The sequence below is a fragment of the Panulirus ornatus genome, chromosome 68 (assembly GCF_036320965.1).
Source record: "Panulirus ornatus isolate Po-2019 chromosome 68, ASM3632096v1, whole genome shotgun sequence".
In the NCBI taxonomy this organism is placed as follows: domain Eukaryota; kingdom Metazoa; phylum Arthropoda; class Malacostraca; order Decapoda; family Palinuridae; genus Panulirus; species Panulirus ornatus.
In genome coordinates this window covers 26,074,503-26,090,409 of record NC_092291.1, presented here as the reverse complement: position 1 = coordinate 26,090,409, position 15,907 = coordinate 26,074,503, and the positions used below count along the sequence as shown (strand labels likewise).

The 15,907-nt window shown below is 39.2% G+C and overlaps 1 protein-coding gene across 4 annotated transcripts in view; it reads left to right on the top strand.

The window, feature by feature from the left end:
* Positions 1–15,907, top strand: part of Vang (Strabismus domain-containing protein Vang) — a 679,794-nt gene that overhangs the window by 499,877 nt on the left and 164,010 nt on the right. The window contains exon 1 of one of the 4 annotated variants that reach the window (XM_071659773.1): positions 8,115–8,387. The exons of the other annotated variants lie outside the window; for them this stretch is intronic. The gene's annotated coding sequence lies outside the window, so the exon portion shown is untranslated. Of the gene's footprint in view, positions 1–8,114; positions 8,388–15,907 lie in introns of those variants that run through there. 4 annotated transcript variants of the gene reach the window in all.

Here is a 15,907-nt window from a genome sequence, read left to right as displayed (position 1 = left end):
TGGTAACCTTACACCGCCTGGAGGGTTAGAACGAATCGGTTCCATCGGCGTCATGGCTGAGGGGATTGTGAGGGCGGGTCGCACCAAGCGCTTGGAGATGTGGGCGGGGTTACAGTGTATGGTGAAGGATAGCATCTCACACACCCTGAACTACACAACATCTGGAAATTAAAAATATCAGTTGACGTGATGTGACGAGCTATCCATATGAATAAAAAAGATGTGATGTATGATATTACATTTATTTATTATTTATCTATTTCTACATTGAAAGAGTCCTGGTTTTACTCAGGATCTCTCTCTAAAGTCTACTGCTGCCTACGGCTGCACTATTTCCAGTAGCAGGGAACGTGGACTCCTTTAAAGGGGAATGCTTTTTAGCGGGACTGTGGCCATATCCTCACCGAAAGTGATTTTTATCTCGCGGTGTAACCTCTTATAGAAGCCCAGTAATACCTGATGGATCATATATATATATATATATATATATATATATATATATATATATATATATATATATATATATATATATATATATATATATATATATATATATATATATATATATATATATATATATATATATATATATATAGATAGATAGATAGATAGATAGATAGATAGATAGATATATAGATAGATAGATAGATATAACTACGAGGAAAATAAAACATGGTAAGTTCCCAAGCGCGCTATCGAGTAATGATCATATTGTCAAGGAGAAACAAGAATGAAATAGAAGACGTAAGACAATCAGTTAGTATACAAGGAATAGATGCAGACAATGGCGTCTTAGCTGCGTCTTTTTCTTGTATATCAACTGGTTGTTCTGCGTCATATATTTCATTCTTGTATCACCCTTGACGAAGTGATCATTATGCGAAAGATCACTTGGGAACTTATCATATATCACTTTCCTCGTGGTTATATGCATATAGTAGATCACTCGTACCACTGTGACCTCTTGCAATATATAAATAAATAACAAATATATATATATATATATACATATATATATATATATATATATATATATATATATATATATATATATATATATATATATATATATATATATATGAAGGTGCGCGTTCATATACACTTTATTCGTATTCATATAACTCCGCGTTGTACAGTCAGGTTCGGTAAAACGCTATCAGCTGGCTATGTGTTCTGTTCGGAAACAACCGATAGACCCCGTTGCTCACCATTGTGAGACGAAGGGTATTCGAGTACTTAGTATTTCGAATAGCTGTTTCCTATTATACAGTCCCTTAGCCTAGCGGTTAGCATGCCTGCCTCTTGCACAAGGGGTCCCAGGTTCGATCCTGGCTGTTGGAGCTTTGTATGTTCTATGAAGGTGCGCGTTCATATACACTTTATTCGTATATATATATATATATATATATATATATATTTATACTTTGTCGCTGTCTCCCGCGTTAGCGAGGTATCGCAAGGAAACAGACGAAAGAATGGCCCAACCCACCCACATACACATGTATATACATACACGTCCACACACGCACATATACATACCTATACATTTCAACGTATACATACATATACATACACAGACATACATATACACACATGTACATAATTCATACTTGCTGCCTTTATTCATTCCCGTCGCCACCCCGGCACACATGAAATAACAACCCCCTCCTCCCGCATGCACGCAAGGTAGCGTTAGGAAATACAACAAAGGCCACATTCGCTCACACTCAGTCTCTAGCTGTCATGTAATAATGCACCGAAGCCACAGCTTCCTTTCCACATCCAGGCCCCACAAAACTTTCCGTGGTTTATCCCAGACGCTTCACATGCCCCGGTTCAATCCATTGACAGCACGTCGACCCAGGTATAACACATCGTCCAACACATCCACCCTCCTACACACAACTCTATCTATATCCCACGCCTCGAAACCATATAACATTGGTGGAACTACTATTCCTTCAAACATACCAATTTTTGCTTTCCGAGATAATGTTCTCGCCTTCCACACATTATTCAACGCTCCCAGAACTTTCACCCCTCCCCCACCCTGTGACTCGCTTCCGCTTCCATGGTTCCATCCGCTGCCAAATCCACTCCCAGATATCTAAAACACTTTTTTCAACGCTCTCAGAACTTTCGCCCCCCCTCCCCCACCCCTATGATTCACTTCCGCTTCCATGGTTCCATCCGCTGCCAAATCCACTCCCAGATATCTAAAACACTTCACTTCCTCCAGTTTTTCTCCATTCAAACTTACCTCCCAGTTGACTTGCCCCTCAACCCTAGTGTACCTAATAACCTTGCTCTTATTCACATTTACTCTCAGCTTTCTTCTTTCACGCACTTTACCAAACTCAGTCACCAGCTTCTGCAGTTTCTTCACTCGAATCAGTCACCAGCACTGTATCATCAGCGAACAACAACTAACTCACTTCCCAAGCCCTCTCATCCACAACAGACTGCATACTTAACCCTTCCAAAACTCTTGCATTCACCTCCCTAACAAACCCATCCATAAACAAATTGAACAACCATGGAGACATCACGCACCCCTGCCGCAAACCGATATTCACTGAGAACTAATCACTTTCCTCTCTTCCTTCTCGTACACATGCCTTACATCCTCAATAAAAACTTTTCACTGCTTCTCGCAACTTGCCTCCCACACCATATATTCTTAATACCTTCCACAGAGCATCTCTATCAACTCTGGCAAATGCCTTCTCCAGATCCATGAATGCTACATACAAATCCATTTGCTTTTCTAAGTATGTCTCACATTTTTCAAAGCAAACAGCTGATCCACACATCCTCTACCACTTCTGATATATATATATATATATATATATATATATATATATATATATATATATATATATATATATATATTCCCATTTTTTTGGAAAGTTAAAATACAAGGAGGGGAGGATTTCTGGCCCCCCGCTCCCGTCCCCTCTAGTCGCCTTCTACGACTACGACTTCTTTCACCTCTATCTTCAGGGATAATATATATATATATATATATATATATATATATATATATATATATATATATATATATATATATATATATCTTTTCTTTTTCTTTCAAACTATTCGCCATTTCCCGCATTAGCGAGGTAGCGTTAAGAACAGAGGACTGGGCCTTTGAGAGAATACCCTCACCTGGCCCAATTCTCTGTTCCTTCTTTTGGAAAAAAAAAAAAAACGAGAGGGGAGGATTTCCAGCCCCCCGCTCCCTCCCCTTTTAGTCGCCTTCTACGACACGCAGGGAATACGTGGGAAGTATTCTTAATCCCCTATCCCCAGGGGATATATATATATATATATATATATATATATATATATATATATATATATATATATATATATGTATATATGTATATATATATATATATATACACACATACACAGATACATATACACACATATATATACACACACACACATATATATATATATATATATATATATATATATATATACATATGAAAAAATGTAAGAAATAATTTAGAAAACTGAGACTTCTAGCTTAAAATGAAATGAAAAATGAATGTCACATAATGGTTCAACCTCTGGCTATGGAAAAGGGAAATGTATAATTCATTTACACAAACGTCAATAGTAGTTTTCATCAATTTAACCACTGTATCATACTGCCTGGTCCACTTCTTATCATGAAACTGGGAGTGGATCTGGCAGCGGATGGAACCATGGAAGCGGAAGTGAATCATAGGGTGGGGGAGGGGGCGAAAATCCTGGGAGCCTTGAAGAATGTGTGCAAGTCGAGAACATTATCTCGGAAAGCAAAAATGGCTATGTTTGAAGGAATAGTGGTTCCAACAATGTTGTATGGTTGCGAGGCGTGGGCTATGGATAGAGTTGTGTGCAGGAGGGTGGATGTGCTGGAAATGAGATGTTTGAGGACAATGTGTGGTGTGAGGTGGTTTGATCGAGTAAGTAATGTAAGGGTAAGAGAGATATGTGGAAATAAAAAGAGCGTGGTTGAGAGAGCAGAAGAGGGTGTTTTGAAATGGTTTGGGCACATGGAGAGAATGAGTGAGGAAAGATTGACCAAGAGGATATATGTGTCGGAGGTGGAGGGAACGAGGAGAAGAGGGAGACCAAATTGGAGGTGGAAAGATGGAGTGAAAAAGATTTTGTGTGATCGGGGGGCTGGAAATCCTCCCCTCTCGTTTTTTTTTTTAATTTTCCAAAAGAAGGAACAGAGAATTGGGCCAGGTGAGGGTATTCCCTCAAAGGCCCAGTAATCTGTTCTTAACGCTACCTCGCTAATGCGGGAAATGGCGAATAGTTTGAAAAAAAAAAAAAAAAAAAAAAAAATATATATATATATATATATATATATATATATATATATATATATATATATATATATATTATCCCTGGGGATAGGGGAGAAAGAATACTTCCCACGTATTCCCTGCGTGTCGTAGAAGGCGACTAAAAGGGGAGGGAGTGGGGGGCTGGAAATCCTCCCCTCTCAATTTTTTTTAATTTTCCAAAAGAAGGAACAGAGAAGGGGGCCAGGTGAGGATATTCCCTCAGTGGCCCAGTTCTCTGTTCTTAACGCTACCTCGCTAACGCGGGAAATGGCGAATAGTTTAAAAAAAAAAAAAAAAAAAATATATATATATATATATATATTTATATATATATATATAAACTCCCTCATACGTACATATACTTATAAATATACATATCAAAATATACACATATACTTACATATACATACACATATATACACATGTCCATATTCATACTTGCTTGCCTTCATCTATTTCCGGCACTACCCCCATGCCCGAGAACATACGTGTATAGTCACATATGATACCCTCCTTCACAAATTGTTCAAGGTAAATCTAGGGAAGTATCCAAAGGAGGGAAAGGACCAGTCTACCCAACCCCGCTTGAGCTATACAGTATACTATAATGTTGACATTAGACCTCCGTAGTGTAGCGGTTAGCATTTCCTAACTGTGGCGCAATCACGGGCCGCCCAGGGGCGGGCGCATAGGTTCGAATTCTGGTTGCGGCAGTTTGTTCAGTCAACCTAGCTCTTCATCCACCCCTAGCAGTTGGTCGATGAAATGTGTACCTGGCTCAGGATAGGGTATATATATATATATATATATATATATATATATATATATATATATATATATATATATATATATATATATATATATATATATATATATATATATATATATATATATATCTTTTCTTTTAGACTATCCGCCATTTCCCGCATTAGCGAGGTAGCGTTAAGAACAGAGGACTGTATATATATATATATATATATATATATATATATATATATATATATATATATATATATATAACGTTAAAGGGTTTCCTTGATTAGGGCCTCAGTTGCCCTTCCTTCTCCAGTTGACTTAAAAACATATGTATATTCTTAATCATTCTTTTCCTTTTAGTCTCACGAGTAAAAGACCAGTGTATATTTACGCAGATTTAATTGTTTCTAGTCTACACTAAGTCGACATCACTACCGTCCTAAAACAGTAACATGAATTTATAACCGCGAAATTTTTCTGCATACAAAAGGAAATTAATTTGTTTCTTTGATTAATTTTCCTGTGAAACTAAGTAGTCGTTCGTTTTAAAAGGAAGTTAATACTGTACACTGTCTGTATTCAGTTTTTAAGAGAATTCGACTTAAGAGTAAGTGAACATGTCATCACAACACTTGTTTTAAGCATCTCATCATTGTCAGTATGCATTACTCTCCCTCGCTCCTTTCTTGGCCAGATCCTGGATAAACCAAATGGCAGTCAAAATTGTCTTCCATTTACAGTATTACTGAAAGAGAGAAAAAATAATATCCGATTCATGTACGTAATTTCACTGTCCAGTAAATTTCACTGCGGGTAGAGGATATTCCGTCTGTGATAGGCTTTGCCAAGTACACCTCAGTGTGGTCGAGAATTAGCGAAGGTACCCAAGTGTCGCGGGTTGTAATACGGCACTTGTTATTTCGTCCTACAAAAATTAGTTCGATTTGTAATCAATCGACTGGTTTTTTAATATATCGGTACTCAATGAAAGTTTATAGCGAAAAGTTCTGAAGTCCCAAGTGAGGGGAACTGCAGCAACGGAAGTAATAAATGGCATGGGAGTCGAAAAATGCGCACGATCAGACAGGATGCGGTGATGTGGTTCCATCTTTGGCATGCATGACGTCTAGGAAACAAATGTTTTAGTTACCGTGTTATATCATATCATAGCATGTTTAACCATTGCTAGAATGAAGTATTCGAATTAATCACCTATAGACGACTTAGGAGTACAATGAACTCGTAGCGGAATACATATTCAATATCTCTTTCCACATCTGTACTCTATGAAGTACTATTCTATGCCAAGAAGAATATTCATCCTTGATAAGTCTACCCATAATGGTGGACCGAGGTGTATATTGGTGGATCATTTTAATTTCTGCTAAAATTTTGTAGGACATTTAGAGAGATGTGATTATCCTGACGCTCGGCTCGGCTAATGATGCCTTTTTTCTATTTTTTTTCCATCTGATGCTTTCACATTAGATCAAGCCAGAGAGAACGCTCTTTTAGGTTCAGAAAATGTAGCAAGTATAGTCTGGGAGATGCTTTTGCACAGGAAATTCATGCAGAGGAGCAGGTGTAATTACTTTTCGGTCTGATTTTGCTGCCAGATACCAATCGACACTGCATCAAACTCCTCCTCCTCGTCTGTGGTGAGTTGCCAAAGATGATACCACCTGGGCCCTGTGTAGATGGAGGATCTCCTTCCAGTCATATACGTATACAATTGTTCTACCAGTTCCTTAAATGAGGGAGCAAGAGAAGCCATTGTAGTTGGTCCTGGGGCCCTTACCACTGCCCGAAGGCATATTGTGTACTTCGGTACATCTCGTGCGATCTGGCAGCTCATTCCAAATTCAATTTGTACGTCGGATGCAACATATTGAATTCTTGACTTTTGTGTGGATTAGTCAAGTCAGATTTTCATTACCTGTGCATCATATGTAGCTAAAAGCTCCCATTGATAATGATTTTAAACGTAAACGTATCAAACTTACCAGATAGTCTGGCAAGGGGTTTCCCGCCTTGGTCGTGTCGGTCGTGGGAAGAAATTACCGCCGGAGATAGTTGCCAGACATTAAATTAACGCAATAACCAGACACTCCTCTGGAGAAACCGGACTAGTTATCCTTTCAGATCAACGATGTATTCATCTTTACATCACACTTAGTCGTTAGCATCACAAGGGAGTGGAAAAATTGATGGCAATTTAAATCCATGCAATAAAAGATAATATTCCGTCATTCGATCTCTAGCCCACCACCCAGGTGGGGTTGCCGCTGCTACCTCTCCCATGGTCACTGAAATTGGAACTCCTTTTTTGTTATTTCCTGTGTCCAATGCCAGCGTCTATGCCCGATGTTCCTTTGTGCTTTATGGATTCGCAGTGATGCTCCGTAGGTTGATTCAGCGGTGCCTTCCTGCAAGCGATCACTATGCACTTTAACGGGTCATCTCAACCAAAAAAAGTTTTATCATTAATATCGTATTAGATACGTAACGAAAGATGAAAATTCATATAAATACTCTTGAACGGCATGAATAATATAGATCTGGAAGCTCATTTTTAATCATAAAACTCACGTTAATGTCAGCTGGGATATGACTGGAGACACGTAGATCGCAAAAGGTAGAAAAACTAATGATGAACATTTTTATGAGTTATGTGTATTATTAGAGTACTGGATAAGCGTGTGCAGTCGATGAATCTTCGAATCATTAAAGTAAGGTCATTCATGACTTCATGTGCCATGCTATTATGTATTCATTAATCATTGATTAAGTCGTAGTCCATTCATCAAAATAATGTTAATAAGTTAATCTAAACATAGTAGCCATTATCAGTAAAATGATTTTATATATTGACTTGCCCTGGAAATCTTTGTTATTGAAAGCAAAGACAATTTCTGCGAAATGATAGAAATTCTTGGTGTGGATATGCGAGGGTCTTTAAAAGTCTGCGCGCATCCCCGCCTGAGTCCTCCACCCCAGCATTGTTGGAACTCGTCCAGATTGAGGGTGGACGGTGTAGAGAGAGGTTGTGTTTTCTCCAGTAGTGTAGCTATTGTGAAGTAGGAAGTGTAGTACTCTCCTTTTTGATTTTGTATTTGACTCCTTTTGTGATAAAGATTGTGTTTCTGTTTTACGATCGAAATTCCATAAAAATGTGAACGTAAACTGTGAATCAATCGTAATATAGCGGCCAAGACGCCGCGAACCAGTTGTGACTGAGCGGCCCATCACGTCGAGATGACGTCCCGCCCCTCGCATTGTCAGGTGAGCTTCGTCAGTTTTGTTCATGATAGTGTTTACTTCACATGCGAAATGACTGCAGGAATCCCATGTACATTTAAGTATCTAGGTAAATATTTAATTCTTAAACACGGCTTTAAAAGGTCTTTGGATCTGGTTTCCTCTCACCTTCTGGAGGAGAGGTTCTCGCTGAAGAAGGTAGGATGAGAAGTTGCATTATTTATAGCTGCATAACTTGAGGTTAGGTGGCATTAACTGCTGTTCACTCAAGTGTAAATTCTCTACAGAATGCGAAGTTGATATGATCGATTATATACGTATATTGCGTTAGCAGGTTCATTTCGTGGAAACATCACCAGGAACTTTGCTGTTATCTCAAATTGATTTTCTAAATTTCCACGTTGCATGGAAGCTTGCGGTCAGCTGGTGAGTACTACTGATGTATAATCAGAAACGTCTTGGACATGTAGGTACTAAGTTACTATGGTTGGGCATGTCTTTAGACTCTGGTACCCGTATTTTATTTTTTCTTTGTATTATTGTCTCTTATTGTCTAGATGTTCGTGTGCCGTGATAAGATAGTGTTATTGATTCACTAATAGTGAGGGTCAAGGGCTAAGAGCCCACCATCACGAGTTCAGAGCTCAGGCTGAACCCTCCGTCACCCGTGGTGATTACTTACCTGTAGAATTGCGAGCGAGGTGTGTCGACTCCGGCTTATCAGGAAGTACTCGATTTCCTTTTGCGTGATAGCATTGCAAGGTTTGAACTAAGTTTAGTATACTTGTTACTGTTATGCTTCAGAATTGTCAGTAGGCCACCACTGATCCACCTCCCGCTCCCCAGAATTATATGAAGTATATAACTTATGGGATAGATCATTCGAGCTGTCGTGGGAAATGTTTCATACTTTTCCACATTTTTATTGAAGACAGTCTTATGTAGTTGTTGGTATATAGCAGGATGTTTTGTTTTGTGTGCTATATCTGGTAAAAAGCAATGTGCTCTGGATATTACATACAGATTCACTCTTTAATGTGCTGTATATTGCATGATTATATTCATAATCATCCGGGACCCCTTTCCAAGAAAGAGTCCTGGTGTTATCTAGGAATTCTTTTCAGAGGCTTCTGCACCTCAAGGCTACACTACTTCCAATAGCAGAAAAATGTGGACTCTTGTGAAGTGAGAAGTTCGACATTATTTCTACTGATACAGCTTCGATAAAGTGATTTTTCGCTTGCCGGTGTGTCCTCACGCAGGCAGAGTCCATTAACAATTACACGCACACACACACACACACACACACACACATATATATATATATATATATATATATATATATATATATATATATATATATATATTATACTTTGTCGCTGTTAACTGGGTCATAGTATTTTTGTATCTTGGTCAGTTTATCTCTTAAATCCCCCAAGGTATCTTTTTTGAATGTGCCGGTATCACCTTGTTGTGGACTACCACTTGTTAAAGTACCGGTAGTGTTACGTTACCGATAAACATGTAACAAAGGAAGTCGAGTGACCCCCACGCGTCTGAACAGTTCTTCACGCTTTTAACGATATATCGAAAACTCAGGTATGTAGAAGTAATTTGAAACCTCCCTCGAGTAAAAACTTGTATAATTTATGTAACTTCTATAATTACATAAGTATACTTCCTCCTCAGACATCGCTTATTTTATGATCAAATTATTCGTAGACTATCAATGACAGAGGCCATATGCAGAGTATGTGGTCTTAGAATTATTATCTTTTGATATGGTGTTAATATTTTTCGGTTGGTGGATGAAGCTTTACTGCCTTAATGACCCTGGCTGTTGCTTGGCCTTAGCCCCAAACATCTAACCAACCATCTTTCTTATTGATTTGATATTCCCGTTGTTGAAAAAAAGAAAATTGATGGCGAAACTTTTATTTTTCCCTAAGAAGATATCTCTTGAATCATCACACATTAAAGGATTTTTGCATACAAACAAGAATTTATGACGAAGTAACAAATGGATTTTATGGAAAGGTGGTCCCTTTTCTTGGAATGGATATCTAATCTCACTGATCCGTAATTTATGACTGCTTTTAACAGCACTATAAGTGAACTTTAAAAGAATTAACTTGTATTCGTTCGGTATACATATTTGTATATGTAGGGTACTAACGGTAGTACACCTTTTCATGGGGTGTTTCGCCGCAGAGACTGAAACCCAGAATTTTATAAAGATCGTGTGATACGCCTGTATTAATAATCATGACATACGCCTTTAGACCAGTGACCCTCAGTCCAAGGAAGTTTCCAGTACATTCATGCAGTATGTGTGATAAGTTTGACGGCTTCATTGATTTTGTAGGAAGGAGAGATGATAGGGAACAATAATGTTCAATGCTAGGAGAGGACCTGCACATTGGTGGGTGTCGTCATTGATGTAAATTGTTTGTTTTGAAGCTTCTCAGGAATCCGCCCTTTTGTCCCGGTGTTTTGATAGGACAGTTGCTTCGTTGTATTATAAACATTTCGATCTTTGGACGAAATCACAACCAATATTTTACAGTTTCATGATTTCTGATTAGATTTGACTCTTTTACGACGTTCCCTGTATGGAAAACGATTGCTTCTCATGGATTATATATATGCGGTACAATATATATATATATATATATATATATATATATATATATATATATATATATATATATATATATACTATCCCTGGGGATAGGGGCGAAAGAATGCTATTGGTACACACATTTCCTGCATGGGCGGGAGCCAGAGGACTGGAAATCTTTTCTTTTTGTATTATTACCATCCAAAAGATATATATATATATATATATATATATATATATATATATATATATATATATATATATATGTGTGTGTGTGTGTGTGTGTGTGTGTGTGTGTGTGTGTAGATATATTGGAGAGATAGATAGATAGATAGAGAGAGAGAGAGAGAGAGAGAGAGAGAGAGAGAGAGAGACGTAAGAGTAAACAATGCACTGGCACGAGAAGGTGGGGAGGATTTCACACTGATGAAACGAAAAGCGGTAGCGAGGAGCGCCTGACAGTAGTGGCAGGGAGGTGGGATGCTGCTGGCTGGACCCATCATTGCTCCTCCCCAACACACACAGACACACACAGACACACACACACAGAGCGGCCATCTCCACTACCGACAATATACCGTAACCACTGTCATCTAAAGCCGGCATGGGATTCCTACTTCAACCATTACAACGTAAGTTATGTCCGAAAAGTAATAGCGTAGTGGATCAGGTTCCTCTACACCTGCATGACCTTAGTTACCAAGGAGAACCCAACAGGTACTCTCCACGGGTTCCTAGCTCCATTCTGTAATAAATCATCATAGTTTTTTAACTATGAAATACTATAGACCGCTTTGTGTGGACCAGCCCCTCCACTAGTACGGTCTGAGCACACCCTTTATCGCGGCCGTCCCCAGTAACGATCGTTTCTGCTCTGCCCAACTTGACTCAGGTCAGCTTGTGAAGAATCGTATACAGAAGCATTTCCTCCTACCCTTTATCTTAACTGAACCTGTAAAACAAACACAAGGAAACAGAAATGCTGTGTTGTCTGGATATTCGGTAAAAACTCGTTTTTTGTGTAATGTTTGGTAGGCTTAAAAATGATTGTTACGAAACAACTCATCGTTTATGCTTAGCATAAAGCGTGGGTAAACATTGCTAATGCCAGGATACTTTATGAGGGAATTCATCTTGAGATAGGCGATGTCCCTTCTCTTTTGCATAAAATTTGCATAAATCTATTCATTTTTCGTGAGGAAAATCGATGAAGATGATAGCATGTTGAACGAAAATACTTCAGATAATGTTAAGATGTGAATTACTTGGCAAACATTTGTTGCGTGATACGTGTAGTGTTGGTTCTATTTCCGTGTCCGTTGGGTATTTATTTGTTTCACTAGTTGTGGCTTCTGTTTATGTGCAATGCCTTCAATAAGTTAAGTTGCATGAAGGAATCTCAGTGTGGGGTCCATGCGAAGTGAAAAAGTGTGATGGCATTTTATCGCGTTCATCCTTCATTTATGTTGATAAACGTATAAGCCTTAGTTCACGTGGGAGACGTATATATAATGAGGGAACAGCTCCGTGGTGTGGTGGACCCTGCAACAGGGGGGCAGATCTTGGGCACTCTTAACAACTTGCTAGTGCTGTTTTTGCCACAAGAACTATCGATAGTGTTATGATCTGTACAGGCAGCGATCTTCGCCCCTACGTACAGAGTAACACTTACTTTGTTTCATATTACTTTGAAAATTGTACTGTTTGGAAATCAAAAAGCCTTCGCATTAGGCTTGAACATTTCACTGATGAAATATATCTAAACTTGTTGCCTGGTGATTGTAAGGACGATGTACGACGTGAACCAGTTTTTCCCAAGCGAGTGTTGGTAGGGTCTGCGGGTCGAGAGGATGAGTGTCCTAGGGTCAGCAGGTGAGCCTAGCACAGGTGGTGCCGATCCGACAAGTTGCCCCAGCAACTGTCTCGTACTCCGCCCTTCGTTAAATCTAGATTTATTCATTGTTGCCTATGTTCATCCTTACTCAGAAGGACGAGTCCACTGTAGCTCTGTTGTCTTGATTGTTGCGGAGCTAATGTTGTAATCGTCTTATAGTACAGTTGTCTGACTGGGTGAGTTGGCTAAGGTCAAGTATTGCTGTGTGTGTGTAAAGATACATCAACGACAGCTCGCTTTTGGGTGTGCCTTTACTGGCGCAGGTCGGGTTTGTGTGTGCTGGGGTGCTGTTACTGGCACAAGGCGGCCTATGTGTGACTGTAGTGTAGTGGGCATGAAGGTGGATGTGCTTGCTGTGTACAGTGTACTTGCTGATGATGGTGGTATGACTTGACGGATCGTGGTACGTTAAATTATTAGTGTACATCCTGTAGGAGAACTGATGGTAAGCACATGTATGGTTGAACTTTTTGCAGCTCCACGATATATATATATATATATATATATATATATATATATATATATATATATATATATATTTTTTTTTTTTTTTTTTTTGCTTGTCGCTGTCTCCCGCGTTTGCGAGGTAGCGCAAGGAAACAGACGAAAGAAATGGCCCAACCCACCCCCATACACATGTATATACGTACACGTCCACACACGCAAATATACATACCTACACAGCTTTCCATGGTTTACCCCAGACGCTTCACATGCCCTGATTCAATCCACTGACAGCACGTCAACCCCGGTATACCACATGGATCCAATTCACTCTATTCCTTGCCCTCCTTTCACCCTCCTGCATGTTCAGGCCCCGATCACACAAAATCTTTTTCACTCCATCTTTCCACCTCCAATTTGGTCTCCCACTTTTCCTCGTTCCCTCCACCTCCGACACATATATCCTCTTGGTCAATCTTTCCTCACTCATTCTCTCCATGTGCCCAAAGCATCTCAAAACACCCTCTTCTGCTCTCTCAACCACGCTCTTTTTATTTCCACACATCTCTTTTACCCTTACGTTACTTACTCGATCAAACCACCTCACACCACACATTGTCCTCAAACATCTCATTTCCAGCACATCCACCCTCCTGCGCACAACTCTATCCATAGCCCACGCCTCGCAACCATACAAAATTGTTGGAACCACTATTCCTTCAAGCATACCCATTTTTGCTTTCCGAGATAATGTTCTCGACTTCCACACATTCTTCAAGGCTCCCAGGATTTTCGCCCCCTCCCCCACCCTATGATCCACTTCCGCTTCCATGGTTCCATCCGCTGCCAGATCCACTCCCAGATATCTAAAACACTTCACTTCCTCCAGTTTTTCTCCATTCAAACTTACCTCCCAATTGACTTGACCCTCAACCCTACTGTACCTAATAACCTTGCTCTTATTCACATTTACTCTTAACTTTCTTCTTTCACACACTTTACCAAACTCAGTCACCAGCTTCTGCAGTTTCTCACATGAATCAGCCACCAGCGCTGTATCATCAGCGAACAACAACTGACTCACTTCCCAAGCTCTCTCATCCACAACAGACTTCATACTTGCCCCTCTTTCCAAAACTCTTGCATTCACCTCCCAACAAACCCATCCATAAACAAATTAAACAACCATGGAGACATCACACACCCCTGCCGCAAAGCTACATTTACTGAGAACCAATCACTTTCCTCTCTTCCTACACGTACACATGCCTTACATCCTCGATAAAAACTTTTCACTGCTTCTAACAACTTGCCTCCCACACCATATATATATATATATATATATATATATATATATATATATATATATATATGTGTGTGTGTGTGTGTGTGTGTGTGTGTGTAGTAGGATCTTGATCCGGTTGTTCAGCTGATACATTGCTTGTTCTTCTGTGATGCCGGGTATATTTTGATCTTCAGTTTAAGAGTTTTTTGTTTTAATATCTAAATGTAAGGTCATCTGTCATGATCATATTTGGATCTTTCAAACTTCCCTGCGATATGTTCTATTTTTTTCCCCCTCCATCTTGTATTCGTTATGTGACTTTACCACTTTGTTCTTACCTTACTATTTTTTATTCACAATTTAACAATAATGTTAAATCCTTTGGCCTACTTGAAGGCTTGGCTGGTATATTCCTGCTAGTTTTCATTGCCCATTAATAAAATTGCCATACTAACTCGTGTGTTATTTGTGAAGGGTGATTCGTATCTGTCTGTACTTGTGTCTTAGTATTAGAACTAAATATGAGGAACTTTAGATGTTGCGAGAACAGATACCTGGGGGACAGAACTTTCAGAAGCGGAGACTGTGGAGTTTGTGTCGTAACTGATGTATCTATTAATCTAAGGGATCTATTGTAGAAAACAAGATCGTGTCCTAAATTGCCTGTCATTAATCTCCTGTGCGTGTATTATGTGAAGTCTCCCAGTGGTCGCATTAACTGAGGATCTCGTGAGTTCGGTGTAATATTTTTTTTCTCTTAAACAGCATTGAGATTATTGATCTGACGATCGGCAGTTATGATAGACACGATGACCTTGCTTCCCCAAGTTAATTGTTTGATAGTGTTATAGATCGTTTTTTTTTTTCTTTTGATAATATAATTATGACATGCGATGGTACTACAACTGCCCTGCAGTATTTTGGCCTCGTTTCGTTCCCTCTGTGTGGAGCTGTCATTAGTTTTAAGATTACGTAGTTTGGATATCACTGTCAGCGCAGTTACTCCCGTGTTGAATTTCACCATTATTTGGAGAGTGATCTACTGGCTTGGCCATCATGTGTATTTTGGTCTAGGTGTGTGTAAAGATGATTCTGTTTCCTTCATATGGCTGGCAGTCGTTCCCCCTTCCGGGAGACCGCACTTCCATTTTGGGTCTGTACTTTCTTGCTTCTCTCTGTTTATGTATAAGAATATATATGTCCTTTGTGGTATCGTGATTGGGCCTTTATAGAACAGCATAGTGATGTTCACAGGAAAGTAAGAGCTTTCTGGGCAGTGGATGATGCCTCTGGTTTGTTTC